The 18,403-nt window shown below is 45.8% G+C and overlaps 1 protein-coding gene across 9 annotated transcripts in view; it reads right to left on the minus strand.

Moving 5' to 3' along the window:
* Positions 1–18,403, minus strand: part of FRMD4A (FERM domain containing 4A) — a 382,372-nt gene that overhangs the window by 248,603 nt on the left and 115,366 nt on the right. The window contains exon 1 of one of the 9 annotated variants that reach the window (XM_073801679.1): positions 4,253–4,400. The exons of 7 other annotated variants lie outside the window; for them this stretch is intronic. The gene's annotated coding sequence lies outside the window, so the exon portion shown is untranslated. Of the gene's footprint in view, positions 1–3,478; positions 3,666–4,252; positions 4,401–18,403 lie in introns of those variants that run through there. One more of the 9 variants, XM_073801677.1, reaches the window with a different exon arrangement.

The raw sequence follows: 18,403 nt of genomic DNA on the forward strand, positions 1-18,403 counted from the left end.
CCTTTCATCTCATCACTGCCTCTCCCATCACAAATCGATCACACTTTCTCATCAGCTCATCGAGGCTGACTCAAGGACCCCTTTCTTTTACAACTCTGGCATTCTCACTAGTCCACAGAGCCTTTTGCCAAGTTCCAGAACACAAGCAAGGATTCATTCTTTTTCTGTTTTTTTTTGCCGCGCCGTGTAGCATGCAGGATCTTAGCGCCCCAACCAGGGATCGAACCCGTGCCCCCGGGGCAGTGAAGCAGGAAGTCTTAACCACTGGACGGCCAGGGAAGTCCCAAGGACTCATTCTTGGTTTATTCTTTGACCTCAGACTGTAACTGGGCCATTACAATACGGCTGAGCACCACCCACATCTGGGAGGCAGATCTCATGGATTATAAAGTCAGTGACTCACTGAACCTCAAGGGGTTTCGGTTTCTCCCATGACAAGATAATGCTAATAGCACTTACCACCTGCTAGGCTGTCAGGGGACTTGGCAACAATGTCTACAAATTACAAAGAGGCCCTAGGCCATAAATAACAAGTCTCATTAATAAAATTAGTTCAAGTGCCAGAAAGAATATTACCAACAACAGTGGCAGATCACACTTGGTCAGAATAAAAGCGGGTGGAGGAATCAAAAAACGGGCAGAAGATCTAAATAGACATTTCTCCAAAGAAGACATACAGATGGCCAAAAGGCACATGAAAAGATGCTCAACAACGCTAATTATTAAAGAAATGCAAATCAAAACTACAATGAGGTATCACCTCACACCGGTCAGAATGGCCATCGTCAGAGTCTACAAATAACAAATGCTGGAGAGGGTGTGGAGAAAAGGAACCCTCCTGCACTGTTCGTGGGAACGTAAACTGGTGCAGCCACTATAGAGAACAGTATGGAGGTTCCTTAAAAAACTAAAAATAGAGCTAACATATGACCCAGCAATCCCCCTCCTGGGCATATATCTGGAGAAAAACATGGTTCGAAAGGATACATGCACCCCAGTGTTCATTACAGCGCTGTTTACAATAGCCAAGACATGGAAGCAATCTAAATGTCCATTGACAGATGAATGGACAAAGAAGATGTGGTACATATATACAATGGAATATTACTCAGCTATTAAAAAGAATGAAATAATGCCATCTGCAGCCACATGGATGGACCTGGAGATTATCATACTAAGTGAAGTAAGTCAGACAGAGGAAAACAAATATCATATGATATCACTTATATGCAGAATCTAAAAAAAAAAAAAAGATACAAGTGAACTTATTTACAAAACAGAAACAGACTCACAAACAGAGAAAACAAACTTATGGTTACCAAAGGGGAAAGGCGGGGAAGGAATAAATTAGGAGTTTGGGGTTAACAGATACACACTACTACGTATGAAACAGATAATCATCACAGACCTACTGTATAGCACAGGGAACTATATTCAATATCCTGTAATAACCTATAATGGAAAAGAATCTAAAAATGAATATATATATGTATACACACATAGGTATTAATCACTTTTCTGTACACTAACATGACTGAAACTAACATGACATTGTAAATCAACTATATTTCAAGAAAAAAAAATTTTTAAGTGGGTGGAGGGATTTTCTGATCCTCATTTCAACTAATACTATTCCCTTTTAACACAAGAAGAGTTTAACGTTGTTGTTGTTGCTTTTTCTAAAAGGTTACTGCTACCCGCACAGTTCACATCAAGCATCACTTTTTTCCAAGTTATTTGGAGGCAACACTGTATTCACTAGCAGGACAATATAGTGTTGATTTCACAGCAAGTCCAAATATTGCTTCCAATCAAATTAACTGCAGCTATTTAACCTCTGGGACCAAAGAGCTTCAAGTCTATCTGCTGCGGGACCCTCCCATTCCTGGTGTACCTTAAATAAACCCAGATTTCATTCACAGCAGAAGGGACCCCTCAGCCAACAGAAGAGGCCCATCCTCTAACCCTCTAGGTTGCAAGAGATGAACACGTTGAGAATCAAAATCAGATTTCTGCTGATCTGAAGGTTTAGTCTTCCCACCGTGTCCAAGTCAGACTCCAAAAGGAGGCCAGACGCTAGGAATGAACTTGAAGTAATTTAAAAACCAGAAACAAAACAATGAAAGGTGTCCTCCCATCCCCCCCCCACCCCCCATCAACCTCCCACTTTGTTGCACATTGGAAAAATGGCACACAGAGCTAAGTTCTACTAAGTGTAAGGAATAGATTTTGCATCCAACTCCTGAGACACTTCCCCCAGGGTCAGCGGTGGCTTCCCTGGATGAAGTCATAAGTCTGCCCCTGGCTCTTGGACTGGTGCTTTCCCGAACATCACAGTCATGCTTTCAGAAAAGGACCAGACTTACAGTGCCGAGGTGCTAGGGGTATGTGAGAAGCTGTTGAAAACCCACTCAGGTAAATGGAGATCAAATCAGCCTGACCAGGTGTCTAAATACAGCTGGGGCTACTCCAACACTGAATAAGCCATCCCCACCGAAGAGCTCGGATTTAGAAATGTGGTTGGCTTAGGTGTTCTGAGAATCCCTTTCATCAGAGGCTGTGAGGATTCAAACTGAGAGAAGCCAGAACAGCGGTAACAACGTCTACTGGGATGTTCCATTCATAGGGGAGAAAGCCTCCTCCATCCACGGTGAGGTCTGGGGATCGCCCTTCTCAGCAAGCAGAGCTTCCGGGGGGACTGGCATGGCTGCACCATTCAGAATGAGTGTGTCTATTAAGAAGCCACCGCCAGGCCTATTATTAGAACAGCCATCCCTTGGAAATTTCGCAGAATTTGCTTGAATCTACTGAGCAGTTACTCTCCTAACGAGGTACTGGAGAAAGGCACCGAGTTCCCGACTACACACGGGCAGCCCACACGGCTTTCAAAGTACAGGACCGGTTCATCTTTTCTAAACGCAATATGCGCCCACGTTTGGGCAGTTGCCTGCAAGACAGAAGCCCTGCGTTTGGGGGGTTCGTCCTGAAGGGGGTTCCCTCCTCTCCTCCTCCCGCGGTCTCCCTGCATTAAACTTGCTGCAGCCATTTGGAGTGTGAAAGAGCAATCCATTTTAGCAGTCCTAGGCAGCCGGCGATCTGCAGCCTGCCTCCTGAACCCACCCAAAGAACAGGACTTCCCTGTCACTTCCAGAAAAACGGTTAGAAAAAAAAGAACAAAATCACGCCCGGGTCTGCCGGCAGCAAGGTCCTTTCCTTTCTCCCCGGGTAGACCGAGCCAGTGTGAGGTCGAGATGCCAAAGAAAGTGGGTGTGGGGAGAGGGGGTAGCACGAGGGAGTAGAGTCTGTGCCGCACGTGGGGTGTGCACTGGAACAATGTCACATCTGCAGCATTAAATGCTCTACGTCCTCAGTAAAGCAGAAGTGTCATGTCCCTCTCACCGGCCCAGAAACGGACCCAGAAGTGCTGCAGAAGCCGCCGCCTGCCCGCAGTCGCGGCTGGGAAACAAAGACACATTACCTTTTATTCGTGGTGCTTCCCAGGGAGCCGAGGAACTTCAGGTTTGCAGCGGCGAATCCGCCGAAACGGCCGTCCCATGCGCCCGGGGTGCGCAGGCCCGGGGCCTAGCCGGCGGCATCCGCGCCCGGCGCCTCCGCCTCCGCCTCCGCCGCGCGGCGCCCGCAGCCGCCCCGCCGGTCCCCGCGCGCCCCCGCCGCCGCCGCCCCGCCGCCCCTGCGGGTCCCCAGTCAGCCCATCGCCCGCTCGCGCCGCTCACGCCGAGCCTGGCCGCGCGCCAGGGCGCACCGCCGCCGGCCCGCCCCTCGCCCGCGCGCCGAACACCGTGCCGCCGCGCCCGGCCCTCCGCATCGCGGTCGGCCCCGCGCGGCGCCCCCGGGCACGGCGAGCGCGCTCGGGGCCGCCGGCGGCCGGGGGCTAGGCCGGCTCCGGCGAGTCCCGCGCGGCCGAGCGCGCCGCCGCCTCCCGCGCGCGCCGCGGGGCACCCCCGAGAGCCGGCCTAGCCCCCGGACAACAATGAACGCGCCGGCCTGGCCCGGCCCCTGCGCAGCCCGCGAGCCCCCGGTTCCCGCTCCGCCGCACACGCAATCTGGACCAAGTTAGGTCCCAAATCAGCCGCCGAGCCGCAGAGGCTGCGCGGAGCCAGAGGCGTGCGCGAGAGGAGCGGGGAGTCGGAGCCCGAGGACCGCCCGCGCACCCGGCGCCGTCCCCGACAAACCCACCGAAACCCGCCGCGGGAGGCCCCCTCCCACCCTGGGAGCCGGAGGAAGAGGCTACCTTGGCTGAACTTGGCGGAAGGTGCAGCTCTTATCCCTCGATCTAGTCCAGTTTTCTTGCATTAATCTCCCCTCAACTCTTTGGAAATGGAAGTTCCTGTGAGATAACCCAGTCGTGGGGCTATTGTCAGGATTCGCAACAATTACTGCGGAGGGGAGACTCCCATTTCCAGAGCCTGGGGGAGGAAGACGGCCTGACACGTTCTCTTTCCAAAAAAGAGAAACACACTGGGAGACTATCCCGAGGAGAACAATAACTCAATTCACATTGTATGTCTAAATGTTTATTACTTCAGGAGCTCAATTTGCCTTAGACACTTTTTTTTCCTCCTTTTTCATGAATTGTCAAAACACGGGTGATGAAATAAAGGGAGAAGCAGGCGGGAGCAGCCGCTTAGCGAAGGTGGAAAAGCCAGCTTGTCTCAAGGTAAAATCTTTCCCTAGAACTCACTCGTCACTTGAATCGCCAATATCCATCCACCCGTCCATCCACCCATCCATCCGTCCATCCACCCATCCGTCCATCCATCCATCCATCCTTCAAGGGAGGGACTGTTTCCCCTTTTACCGTAGTTTGAAGGAGACCCAGGTATACTGATACCATTATTTCCAGGTCATTGGCAGGAGTGAAAACTTACAAACTTTATAATAAAAAGAAATCTCACACATCCTGTCTTCCAACTGATCTTTCCAGACACAGCCTGTGTGTTCTCTGATGATCTCTGGTGAACATTTTTGACAGTTCAAGAGGCCTCACAATCCACAGAAGGGAAACATCTAACTTTTCCTCCAAGTCAGTGTTGGAGGAAAAGATGAACGCCTGTGAGGACTACCCGCCTTATTTCAGATGGTGGTGATCACATGCTCCTGGCTGGGGGACTTGACTATCTGAATCTGAGGAATGGGAAGCTGAATGGGGAGGCTTCTGTATTTTTGAAGTCCTTGAGGATTGTTCTCATGCCAAGCCCGGTTCTTTCATGTTGCAATTGAAGCCCATCTCCTCGCGTTCTGAGGCCTTTACAGGGAATATTATTTCTTTGGAAGCAGATTATTTCCAGTGCTGCTTTCTTTTGACTGCAACACCCAACAGGTAGTGATCGAGGAAATGTTCAAACCTTTCTCTTCCGATAGTTTGCATCCTTAGAATAGTCTTTGGATTCCATCTACATCCACCTCCTGCCTTTCCACCTTGGCCGTTGGAATTCTCAGTATGTCCTGAATCAAGCTGACCAACTGGTAAAGCCCCTTTCCAGCTTCCCTGTCTTACGAAACGGCATCCTTCCTCTCCCCACAGGGATAGAGAGATCTTTCATCTCCTTCCTTTTACTCATTCCTCACTGTCAAATTATCACCAAGCCCATCCTCATAAATAGATCTGGAAAGTTCCTTGGGAGCAGCCCCTTGTCTGACTTGTTCCAACAGTGCCTGGTGCCCATTGCTTACTCTTTGTTGCATGAGTAGGCCCTGTTCCTAGCCTCCGTCAGTGTACATCACCTTTCACTGCCATGTCTCTAGCAACCTCCTGACTGGACCCCAGTCTTGTCTCTCAAATGCATTCACCACACCACCTGGAGTCACTCTCCTGAAACTCACACCTGATCATAGGATTTCTTTGCTTAAACCCATTCAAGGTTTCCCTGGCTCTTAGGCATAAAGTCCTCGCTTCCTTAGATGGCTGGGATGTCCCGAGCATCAGGTCCTCCTTATCCATCCAGCCTTGTCTGCGGCCACCAGTCCCTTCAGCTCCATAACCCTATTCCAGGTCCCCTGTGTTCCTGGTTCTCACTGGTCCCCTTGTCCCCCAGCAGCCCATGACTGCAGAAGCCACTCCAATCATGTCACATCTCTGCTTACAACTATCCGGGCTTCTCACTGCTCCTGAAGCACCCTCCCCATCGTCATCACGTGTTATTCTCCGAGTCCCTCTCTATGATTTGCCACCAGGCCACTTCTCTGCCCATGAATGACTCTTTCCTTCCCTTGGCTTTTGCGTGTCTTGTTTCTCCTGCCTGGAATGCTCACCGCCCGCCTTCGCCCCGCCCACTCTTTGTATAGCTGGCTCCTTGCCATCCTTCAGGTTTCAGCTCAAACCCTGCCTCCTAAGTAACCTTCCCTGATCAGCACGTGGGAAGTGACCTCCCCAGCTGCTTTTTGTATCATTAGCCTGTTTATTTCCTTCTTAACTATGATCGGTATTCACAGCTGCGTGTGAAAGGCACAGACTGATGTCAGACTTCCAGAGCCTGGCTCTTGCCTCAGCCACCTCCTAACTGTACAACCTTGGGCAAGTATCTTAACCTCTCTGCGCCTCAGTTTTCTCACCTATGAAATGGGGATCGTAATACTACCTACCTCATAGCGTTGTTATAAGGATTAAATGAATCAATATATGTGAAAAACTTAGAACAGGACCTGGCAATATAAGCGTATACATGTGAGGGCCTTTATGTGTTTTATTGTCACTCTGTCCCCATGGCCTGGGCTAGTCCCCGACACAGGCTCTCTTTACCCCCTAAGCCTTTTGTGTTTGGAGCCCAAACTGAGAATGGATACAAATTTAGGGAAGAAAAACTACATTTGAAGAATTTAAGTACTGAGAGAAATAGGCCATGGTAAAGCTTGATGAATGAGATAAAAATTCAAACTTAAATCATCTGGAAGTTAATGAAAATATGAAGGAAATATATTCTCTGTTTCACCAGCAGTGATCCTTGGAGTTCATGGATGACAAGCTTTGCCAGTCAGAATTCTGTAATGGTCTGTTTTCCGAAGAGGCCAATTCTACCACTGACAATTCAGGCAGTTTCTTGCAAAGACATAAAGAATCAAAGGCTCTTTGCAAAGTGTTGGACCATCGGTCAGCCCTAGCATGTAGTTGTGATGAAAGAATAGAGCATGTTTCCATTTTCAGCTCGAGTGTGATGCTTTTTGAAAAATCTAACTGAAAAAAGAAACGTGGAAGGCTGGTTTCTGGACATATGCCTTTGTGTTTTGCTTTTACTGCTGGAGAAGATTCAGAAAGAAGGAGACATACTTTTCCTTTGGTTCTTCCAGAGGGCAAGCAGGACTTTGAGACCTGATTACCTCGGGTTCTCACAAAGAGTTAGGGAGCTTTGTACTGAAAGGAGCTAAAGTCTCCAAAAGAGGAGAGGTGCTCTGAAGCTTGAAAAATGGGGAATGGAGAAAAGCATGGAGAGAGGCAGTAGCACCCCCGGAGGAAGGAAAGGGGGGCCACCTGCAGTTGGAGAGGCCCATCCTCCATGTCTACAGAGCGCCTCAAGAGGACGCTGGTCATCTGCCGGGGCAGCCTGAGGACAATGGAGGAAGGTACCAAACGCCAAGAGGTGTGTCTTAGGCACAGCAAAGGATCTTGGGGTTCTGCCAGGAGGGATGGCGTCTTTGGCTTTAAAATGGACCTCAAGTTCTTGGGTACGTGAGCATCTCAGTGGCACCTATGCTGGATCAATGACAAGAGACCCTTTTCCTGTCATGACGTATTGATAGAATGTGAGTTGGTGGAGAGGAAAGAATGAGTGAATTTCTGCCACCTTGGTGAGTGAGGACATAGATTGAACTGGGTTTAGAGGAGTAAACTAATATGATTGTTTTACACCCAAAGTTGCAGAGCAAAAATTAGACCCACTTCACTAATAGAAAGTATCTGGTTCTTAACTCTGGGGTCTGCAGTCACAGCTTTCCTAACAAGCTCGGGGCAGTACACGGAGCACTTAGGAGAAGATGCCTCAGCTTGGATCTTAGCCAGAGAACCACTGCTGCTGGAGAAGGATGACCCACTCATTCCTTTGTGTATCTGCCCAGCTGAGGACAGACCCCAGCGTGGGCTGGATCTGAGTCTGGGCTACACAGTCCTTTGCTAAGAACCAATAACATGGGACAGCCCTGGAATCCTGCTCTGAAGGCGCAGTGTGACCTTGAACAAGTGTCTTAATTTTTTGGTGCCCGTTTCTTCACCTTTCAAACTGGCCTGAGAATCATCTCTCTCTCTCTAGCCTTATGAAGACCATGGATTCAACACATATTAAATATTTTCAAAACCACACAACTGATGACAGTTGATAACGAACATTTATTACGAGTACATATTCTGTGCCAGACACAGTGCTAAGAACTTTCCAAAACGTTCATTGATCATCACAAGATTCCTACGAGGTGGAAGTTATTTTTTCTCTCTCTCCTATGGAGGAGGAACCTGGGGTCTAAAAAGGTGAAGTAACGAACTGAGGGGACTCTGTTCATCAGATTTGAACCCAGAGTCATCCTTTTGTGACCTGAGCTCTTATCTCGCAAGCTTGACTACCTCATACTAATACAAATGAAATATATTGGCAATCACGGCGAGCGTGGCCACGCGCTTACTTTATATACACTATTAATTACAGATTGAGCCACAGTTGGAGTTGGGTAGCATCTATAGGAGGTGATGGTATGTTGTACTGGTACGTTCGTTTCTAAGCTGCACCAAACAGACATTGATTTACATTCCGTTCATATGTTTCCGGAAAATAATACTGTCATCTTTTCCTTCTACTTTCACCAGATTTTGAGGATAGAGTAAGACTCCTTTGGGGCAGGTTAAAGTCCTTGACTGGTTTTAAGTGAACCCTATTATATTTTTATACCCAATCCTTTTCTCTCCTCACTCCCAGGTCAATTAAAGGCCAATCCTGAGCCACTTCAATCAAAAAGAAAGAATTCCATCTCCTCTCCTGGCCAGACAGCAAGCACTTAAGACCGCGGCCCCTGGGGTATACGAAGAAACCATCTAATAACTGTGTTTTAGTTCGTTATTTTTTTTAAATAGCAATGTCATTTTTAAATAGCTATGTTTTATAATCTTGTTATGTTCTCATTACGTGAAATTGTTGCTTATTATTTTTTCCTGGTTGGGGATCCTGATTTAGACTGTCTCAACTCAGGGCAGTAAAAACCCAGGGCAAGTAATTGCGAAACACAAACAAGAATCAATCAAAACATCACAAGCTAATTAATGTCATCTGGAGCCCCTGGGAGCAGCTGTATTATGGTGAGTACCATACTATAAAATCGGTGTACGTTAGAAGTACACTCAAGGACACAGGTTAACACTTTCACCAAACCCTTTCTGTTTATTTGCCTTGAAATATATATTAACCGTAGTTAAGACTTACTTGGCACCTACCAGCTGCCAGATACTGCTTGTGCACTTTATATGCAATAACTCATTTAATCTTCTCAACAGCCCTGGGAGGTTGGTGCTATTATTAGCCCCATTTGGAAGGAAGGGAATACGTCAGGGAGAGGGTTTATAACCCACCTCAGGTCCTACAGATGAAAAGTAGGCAACAGCCAGTTATCAAACTTGGGCGGTCTGAGTTCCGAGTTGAGATTATTAACCCTCACTCAACTCACCGTCCATGGGTCAAGTATTTGGAGGCACTGCATCCCTTATTACCTGACACAGTGCCTATCAGCTGGGACTCAATACTCATTATTTATTCGTGGGCCCATCACCTCGTTAGGAAAGGGAGTTAAAACAGAAATATTTGTGAAATTGAATAGAAAAAAAGTTTAAGCAAGCATTCCTTTTTCGGTTGGAACTTATAATAGAGAGAAGGCTTCTGTGCAGGTGACATCAATTACTCAATCTCTCAAGCAAGCAATAAGAATGTATTGGAACCATGAGCCAGTTTAGGAGGAAGGCCCCCAGGATTTAAGAGAACAGAGGCACCTGTGCCCCAGGGAGAAAAGGCAAGTCAGTTTCCTAGAGTTGAGATGGGGCTGAAAACTGTCATCAAGTGATGACTTGTGATGTGATGACATTTTTCCTGCCACCAAATAAAGATCAACCCACCCCAAATCATAATGGCAAAGAATCTGCTATAACTCACCTTATAAATAAGGTGGGTTCAGTGAAGCAAGTTTCTAAGGTTCTGACTCAAATAGGCAGTTGGTTAGGTTGTTTGCTGAGATACGGATTGGATATGCAAAATTAGAACTCAGAAAGAGATATCTGGGTGGAAAAGAAAAAAGGTTGGCGACGCCTGTACATAGAGGGCACTTAAACCTATGGAAATTGACGAGGTTGTCCAGGAAAGATACTGTCGGGGGAAAAGAGGGCTCAGGACCCAGCTCTCAGGCAGACTTAAGCCAGCATCGGAATCACCTGGAAGGCTTGTCAAAACAGATCACTGGGGCTTCCCTGGTGGCGCAGTGGCTGACAGTCCGCCTGCCGATGCAGGGGACACGGGTTCGTGCCCTGGTCCGGGAAGATCCCACATGCCGCGGAGCGGCTGGGCCCGTGAGCCATGGCCGCTGAGCCTGTGCGTCCGAAGCCTGTGCTCCACAACGGGAGAGGCCACAACAGTGAGAGGCCCGCGTACCGCAAAAAAGCAAACAAACAAACAAAAACAGATCAATGGGTCTCACCTCCCCCAGGCCCCCCAGAGTCTCTGATTCATAAGTCTGGGCTGCGGTGCAAGAATCTGCATTTCTAATAAGTTCCTGGGACGCTGATGCTGCCGGTCTCCAAGCATCTCTATTCTGCCAGAGGTCTTCGCTCTGTTCCTGGCACCCTGGCCTCCCTGCCATTGTCCAGACTCATCAGACTCTCTCTAGCTCAGGACCTTTGCACCTCCCTGTGCCTGGAATGCACCTCTCCAGATATCAGCCCAATCAAGCCCAAACCTTTTTCAGGTCCCTGCTAAAATATCACCTTCTTAGAGAGATCCTTTCTGACCTTTTTTTTTTTTTTCCAGTAGCAAGAAATGGTAGCAACTTTTGTTTCTTTTGTTTCTTTGTTTAGCTGTCACTCAGTTCTTCAAATGCCAAATTCACTGTGATCTATGGCCATTTTTTTTGCAGTACGCGGGCCTCTCACTGTTGTGGCCTCTCCCGTTGCAGAGCACAGGCTCCGGACGTGCAGGATCAGCGGCCATGGCTCACAGGCCCAGCCGCTCCGCGGCATGTGGGATCTTCCCGGACCAGGGCACGAACCCGTGTCCCCCGCATCGGCAGGCGGACTCTCAACCACTGCACCACCAGGGAAGCCCTATGACCATCTTTCTTAAAAAAGCAACTCCTCCCACTTGCCCTCCTGCTTCTGCCCCTCACCCTCATCCCTTCTCTGGTTTATTTTTCTCGGTTTCCCTTATCACCTTCTAACAGACTATACAACTTATTTGTTTGTATGTTTTGTTCATTATCTGTCTCTCCCAGGAGAGCAGGGATTTATGTCTGTTTTCTTTTTTGCTGACTCTCTTGAGCCTAGAATAGTCCCTGGCACATATTAGACGTTCAATGAGTATTCATTGAAGGATGAATTAAATGAGGGAATAAACATTCTTGCCTGTGGAATTGTGGTTTTAAGAATTTAATTCTGATGGAAACCCTTCATAACTGGTTGCCTCCATATCAAAAATGAATATGACCATGTTGTTCCATTCTGAAAAAAAAAAAAATCTCCTCTTCTACCCGGGATAAAGCCAAAAATCCTTGGATATTCTCCAGTAGGCACTGGTTGGGGCTGAGACATGGCAGGGAACAGACTCTGACGTGGTCCCCGTCCCCCTGTTGCCTACAACCTGGTTACAACCCTCTCCTGCTCTGAAATAGCCCATGCATCTCTCTACCCATTTGTAGCACTTTGTTGTAACCATTTCTGCATTTGTCTATATGCCTCACTCAGTTTCCTCCAAGGCAGGAATCGTGGTGGTGCTTTGTTTTTGCTTTGATTTTATTCGAAGTCCTCGAAGTTTGTTCATCTGTACACAGTATATTTAATGCTGCTTTATCACTTTCTCTTGGCCAAGCGTTATGATCACTACCCAATAAATTTTTAGAGTGAAATCCATTCAGCTAATAAAAAACAGGAGAAGCGTCTGTGATGGTAGGAAACAGCATCTGACCGGTGTTTATATGCAATTCCGTATAATTGTTTTAATAAAGGCGGCCTAAATTATAGTCAATCTGAAGCTATCAATGAGCTCTGTCGCTCATAACTGAGCCGGGGCGAGTCGCGTGGTGCGTGCAACGCCAGTGGTGTGGAACCTTCTGCAGTGCGTTCTGCAGATTTCTAAAAGCGTTTGTGGAGGCCTGATAAAGACACTTAATAATCCCGCAGCTGTAATTTCTATCTTGAAATGGATGTTTTTCCATCTCTCCCCTCAGTCTCTACCTAGTAAACTCTAAATCGTTTTGGTGTTGGCTTTCAGAAACATAAGGTTCTTTCTTGGCGTATACTCTTATATTCATATTTTATATTCTTCTCTAATGGGGTCTTGGGAAGATCTTCACAGGTCTTTTCTTGGATTTCACCCTCTTTTTCACTGTCTCAAAAGTGCAAAATATAGCAAATAAACACCACCTGAATAGCTGATCCTAAGCAGAGGTGAGGATGCTTGAGGACTGTTTTGATCTTGAGTCCTCAGTAGAAGAGGGGATACAGCGGAGAGAAAGGAAAGTATCTTTAGAATCTTCAGAGGATGACTTCTGTGCTATCTGCAAAGAAAATTCCCTTGGAAATGGGTTCTAACCTAAACTGGGATAGGATGATGATGATAATGGCTAGTAGTGGCACCAGGCACATGACGTGAATCATCTTTAATTCCTGCAGCAACGCTGCAAGTAGGTATTATTAATTTCCATTTATAGATCCAGAAATTGAGGCTCAGAAACATTAAGTAACTTGCCGAAAGTCCATCCCCAGAAAGAGGCAGATATGAATCCGAGTCTGTATTCAATTCCTCCAAAACTAGAGGACTGTATTTGTGACTAATTGTATAACAGGTTATTTTAGTTTCTGTTCTGTGGAAAGTGGAAAGCATTCCAACAAAGGGTTTTCATGTAGATTTTTTTTTTTTTAAGCCTCCAAAATGCGAGGCTTAATTTTGAGCAAAAGCAGAAGTTGGTCAACCAAGGGCTCACAGCGAGAAGTCTCAGGATTGGTTTCTGGTGGAGTGGATGGATGGCAAGGGAGCTCCCGGAAGGGATGGAAAGCAGGAAACACCAAAGATGATAGGATCTAGGTGACGGGTTTGCCGATCCCTGCCCCGAGCTGCCTCTGGTCATCAAAATCATCCCCACCCAAGCAGCGCTCTGCAGACACCAGGAGGTAGTCCCCAACGGCAAGTCCAGTGACAGGACGTAGCTGACTCGGCGCTGCCCCGAGCTGGCTAACCCCGGCATAACCCCTGGTGTGTACTTTTGCCAACAGTTATCTGGCAGATGCTCTCTGCTCTCTGCTTTCTCTGTTAGCGCCTCTGATTCTGTTCCTCGTCCCTGTACAGCTTTGAACAGGTCAACCGAAGTCTTCAGGCAGGACCTTCCTTATCTGTCTACACAGCAGGCTGAAACCAGTATTAGGATGCACTTTCCTGCCCCAAGACACTGAGAGACACAGCAAAGGGGTTAGGAGTGCAGGCTATGGCACTGGACTTCCTGGGTTTGAACCACAGGTCAACCACTTACTAGTTGTTGTACTAGTCATCCTAGCAATCTTAGGCTAATGGGTTCTACACTTCTTTCAGCCTCGGTTTCCTGAGGGTTGCTATGAGGATTGCATTGCAAAACGGATAGTTTTTGGCACAGAACACACGCTTAATAAAACACATGCTATTAATATTCTTATTTGCATTACCTGTGTCAACTAAGGGCATGAAATCTGGCAGCTTTTGTCCACGTACAATACCCCCTTGGCTGCTGTGTTAGATGTCGATATTTGGTTTAAGCCCTGTACCTAAGTGTTGTGAGCTTTAATGAGATGCCAGGTGACGTAATTCCTGTAAAATAAATCATAGGAAATACCCTGATCCTAAAGAATAGTGTCCTGAATTCCATCCCTTTCTTCTGAGTGTCCCGCGTGCCCTGTCCTTGTAGGGAGCGTTCACCCTGATCATCTGCGATTAACTTAAAAGGGGATTCAGGTCCATTTAGGACGCCTACAACTTCATTCAGCCACTGAGGGCACTTTGGAGAGAACTAGAAAATAAGCCTGACTTTTTAAAGTCTGTTCAATCTCCAGTTCAATGGGAAAACCAAGGTGGATCGCAGATTAGACAAAACTAAATGCCCTAACCCTTCATTCCTCGGACACTTACAGTGCCTGTCCAGCTGTGTCCGTAAGCATTGTTCATAGAAGCGCTCTGAGGCTTGAGGGCTTGTGTAAGCACCTCTGCTGGACAGATGCGGAAATGGGCAATAAGGAGTTCGTGGCCTGCCCAAGGGCTCCCTGTGAATTTGTGGGACGTTCAGAATTAAAACAGGTAGCCTTTCCTGAGCACTGCTCACCAACACTGTCCCCTCCCAGTATGTACGCAGGGCAGTCACAAGACCAGATATGTACACACTCCTAAGTTCCTTACCACTGTAGTGAGTCCCTCATAATACAAAAGTACCTAAAATTCTTTTCTTGTTAAATTTTGATGGGCCTCTTTAAAAAATAGTTTAAAAAATGAAACCTAAGCATTCAGAAAAGTACAGAAAATAGACTGCTGAATACCATTAAGACTGAACATTTTGCCTTATTTGCTCTAGACTTTATTTTAATTGAGATATAATTGACATATAACATTGTGTGTGTTTACAGAACACAAGGTGCTGATTTGGTACCTATATACTTTACAATTTGGCTCCTGCTGTAACACTGCTATCACATCACATGATTATTTCTTTTTTGTGCTGAGAATAAATAAGATCTAGTCTCTTAGCAACTTTGAAGTTTAGAGTACAGTGTCGTTGGCTGTAATCACTATGGCGTGCATTAGCTCTCCGGGACTAATTCATACTCTAGTTGTGAGTCTGTACCCTTAAAAAAAATCTCCCCAATTCTCCCATCCCCCAGTCCCTGGTAACCACTATTCTACTCTCTGTTTCTATTCCTAGGAGTTCAGCTCTTTTAGATTCCACGTATAAGGGATATTATATAGTATTTGTCTTTCTCTGTCTGACTTATCTCACTGACCATAATGTCCTCAAGGTCCATCCATGATGTTGCAAATGGTAGACTGTTTTTATTGAAAGAGAGAAACAGAGACAGAGAGACAAGAGACAGAAAGGGGGGGGAGAGAGAGAGAGAGAGAGCGCGCGAGCTCTCGTCCTTTCTCCTTCCCTCCCCAGAGGCTGAGACTCTTCTAAAGTTTCTGAATATCATTCCCATATTCCCATGTTTGTTTTATCCTTTGACTACATACAAACATAGCCATAAGCATATACTATTATATATGCATACATATATGTACTGTAAATATATACTATTATGTGTGCTTTTAAACCTTACACAAATGCACCAGAACAGGTCTATCTTTTCACAATTTATTTTTCATTCAATAGAATGTTTTTGAGACTTGTCCATGTTGACACATTTAGACCTAGTCCATCCATTTGAATCCACTGTGCAAATAGCCCACAGGTCATTTATCTTTCTCCTACTGAGGGATTAGTGACTTCTAAGTTTTCACAAATACAATTGGCCACAGGGCCTTGGCTCTTACTCTTTCCCCTGCCTGCCATGCTTACTTCTCAGTTATTCCTTCATTCAAGAACATTCTTATAATGTCTGCTTAATTTGCTTCCTTATTCCTTCAGGTTTTTACTCAATTGTCACTAGGATGGCCAGAGAAAATGTAGGATGTTCAGTTAAATCTGAATTTCAGATAAACGACAAATAAATGTGTAATGTAAGCATGTCCCAAATACTGTATGGGATAGGCTTATACTTAGAAAATTCACTGATGATCTGAAGTTCAAATTTAGGGGGGTGTCTTGTATTTTTATTTGCTAAACTAGCAACCCCAATTGTCACGTGCTCAATGAGGCCATTCCTGTCCTCTTCAAGTTTTTAACCCCTTCCCAACACTTCCTATTCTTTTTCTCTGTTTTATTTCCCCTCATAACACTTATCACGAATTTACCTGCGATATATTTTCCTAATTTATTTTGCTTCTTTTCCGTCATCCTTCCTAAGCTCTTTGAAGGCAAGATTTTTGTTTGTTGTGTCCCCTGCTATATCCATAATACCTGAAATAGTATGTGAGGCATAGTACGCGTTCAATAAATATTTGCTGAATGAAATAATGCAGAGACTATCTTTGTGTACGTCTCCTGAGTATATGTCTGAGAATTTCAGTAAGATAAACACTTGGAAATGGAATTGTTTTTTGTAGGATGTGTATCTCTACTAGCTATTTCTCATTGCTATTCAAAGTGGTTGAACTAATTTCCATTCCCATCAGCGATGTGTAGAAGTCTCCATTTCCCCACTATCTTCTCTTCCTTCCTTCCTTCCTTCTTTCTTTCCCTCCCTCCCTCCCTCTCTCCCTCTTTCTCTCTTTCCTTCCTTCCTTCCTTTCTTCTTTCTTTCCCTCCCTCCCTCTTTCCCTCTTTCTTTCTTTCTTTCCTTCCTTCCTTTCTTCTTTCTTTCCCTCCCTTTAGAAATACACTAATTTAAAATTTTTGTAGCAATAGTTGAAACCAGCATGAAAACATATGATACTCACTAGCGAATTACAATCAATGAATTCATAAAAAACAGTAACTGTTAATCGAAAAGGTTTCAGATGCTTATTTAAAATATGAGTTAATTATTACAGATGCATTCCTAAGCCACGGTACCTCTTGTGTAAGAAAACAAACAAAAATTGCTCCAACCCGTTACTGTTTCAGTGACACCGAAAAGGTCATTATACACATTTTGAAGAAAAGCCACCTTATTATTTTTTCAACTAAAAAGGAGGAAGTCTTATCTGAGAGCCATAAAATGAAAACCTCCACAAAAATTGCATGGAATGTTCTTTGGGATCAGATTCAGAATTTTCAGAAACTTGAAACCCATATCAAAAGAGGAAATTTGACACAGTCCTTTGTTACAGATATGGTCAATCTCTTTAATGTCCAAAAGAAGAACTTAAGTTATAAGTTTTAAAAGCTGTGTGTTGGGAGTTCCCTGGTGGTCCAGTGGTTAGGACTTGGTGCTTTCACTGCCAGGGACCAGGTTCAGTCCCTGCTCGGGGAACTCATATCTCGCAAGCCACACAGCATGGCCCAAAAGAAAAAAGAAAAGGCTGTGTGATCAAAGAATATAACGAAATGACACATTTTAATGTGCTCTTAATACATTCTTGAACAGTCATAAAACAGGTTGTGATCTTTTGCAAAAATGGCCACAATCCCTCCCTGAATCTAGGCTCCTTATAATGATTGTGAAGGGATGTGTAGAGGTGAAGTCTGTTTTCCTTCCTCTTGAATTTGGACTGTGCTTCTGACTGGCCTTGGCCAGTAAAATGCAGAAGCAACAATGTGCCTGTTCAGAAATTAGCCCTCAAAAGGTCTTTCGTGCTTGTACTTGATTTCTGGGAACACTGCCTTCCTGTCCTAGGAACAAGCCTGGAAGACATGAGACCTAGTGGATCAAAGCTGAGTCAGCTGAGTTGTCCCAGATGAATTCCTAAAGAGGTGAGAGAGCTCAGCTGAGATCGGCGAAGCTGCCTGCTTGATTGGCCACTGAGCACAGATGCATGAGGAAGACCGGAAGAACTGCCCTGCTGAGCCCAGCCCAGATTGCTGACGTACACGATCACAGGCTGACTAAAGGCAGGTTGTTTGAAGCCGCTACATTTTGCAATGATTTGTGACACAGCAATGGTTACTGATGCACAGGCTCACTTGGTTCCTCACCCTACAGAAAGCAGAGCTGTTAATTTCTTCAGTTTCTTTCCTTTTGCTATATTTATGCTGATGAAATGGGTAAATATATCTTAATTTGCAAAGGGCTTGATGGCCAAATAACATAGTTTTTTTTTCAGCAAGATCTGTGAATGTTTCATTAAGCATGGCAGCCGCTGGAACCAGTGAACGATCACGTACCCAGCTTGGTACCCGCCTGTGACGGACACACAGCTGCGTCACACCATGCTGCCCTGGGTCTGCACCAGCAGTCACTGCGGCATTCACCAGGAACACTCGACTCTTAAGCCTCTGGGAGTTTCAAGGCAAAAATCTAGTAGTTTGAAAACTTGTCATTTTAAGGAAATTGTAAGAAAAGTGCCTCTGAAATTGGACTTTTTGAAAAATAGCGTTCTAAGCATATCTTTTCCCTCAGCCAGAGAAAACGGCCAGCTGGAATTTTCAAACTCAGAGATGAATTGTTAGTTTTCTTCAT

Source organism: Tursiops truncatus, chromosome 2 (genome assembly GCF_011762595.2).
Source record: "Tursiops truncatus isolate mTurTru1 chromosome 2, mTurTru1.mat.Y, whole genome shotgun sequence".
NCBI lineage: Eukaryota > Metazoa > Chordata > Mammalia > Artiodactyla > Delphinidae > Tursiops > Tursiops truncatus.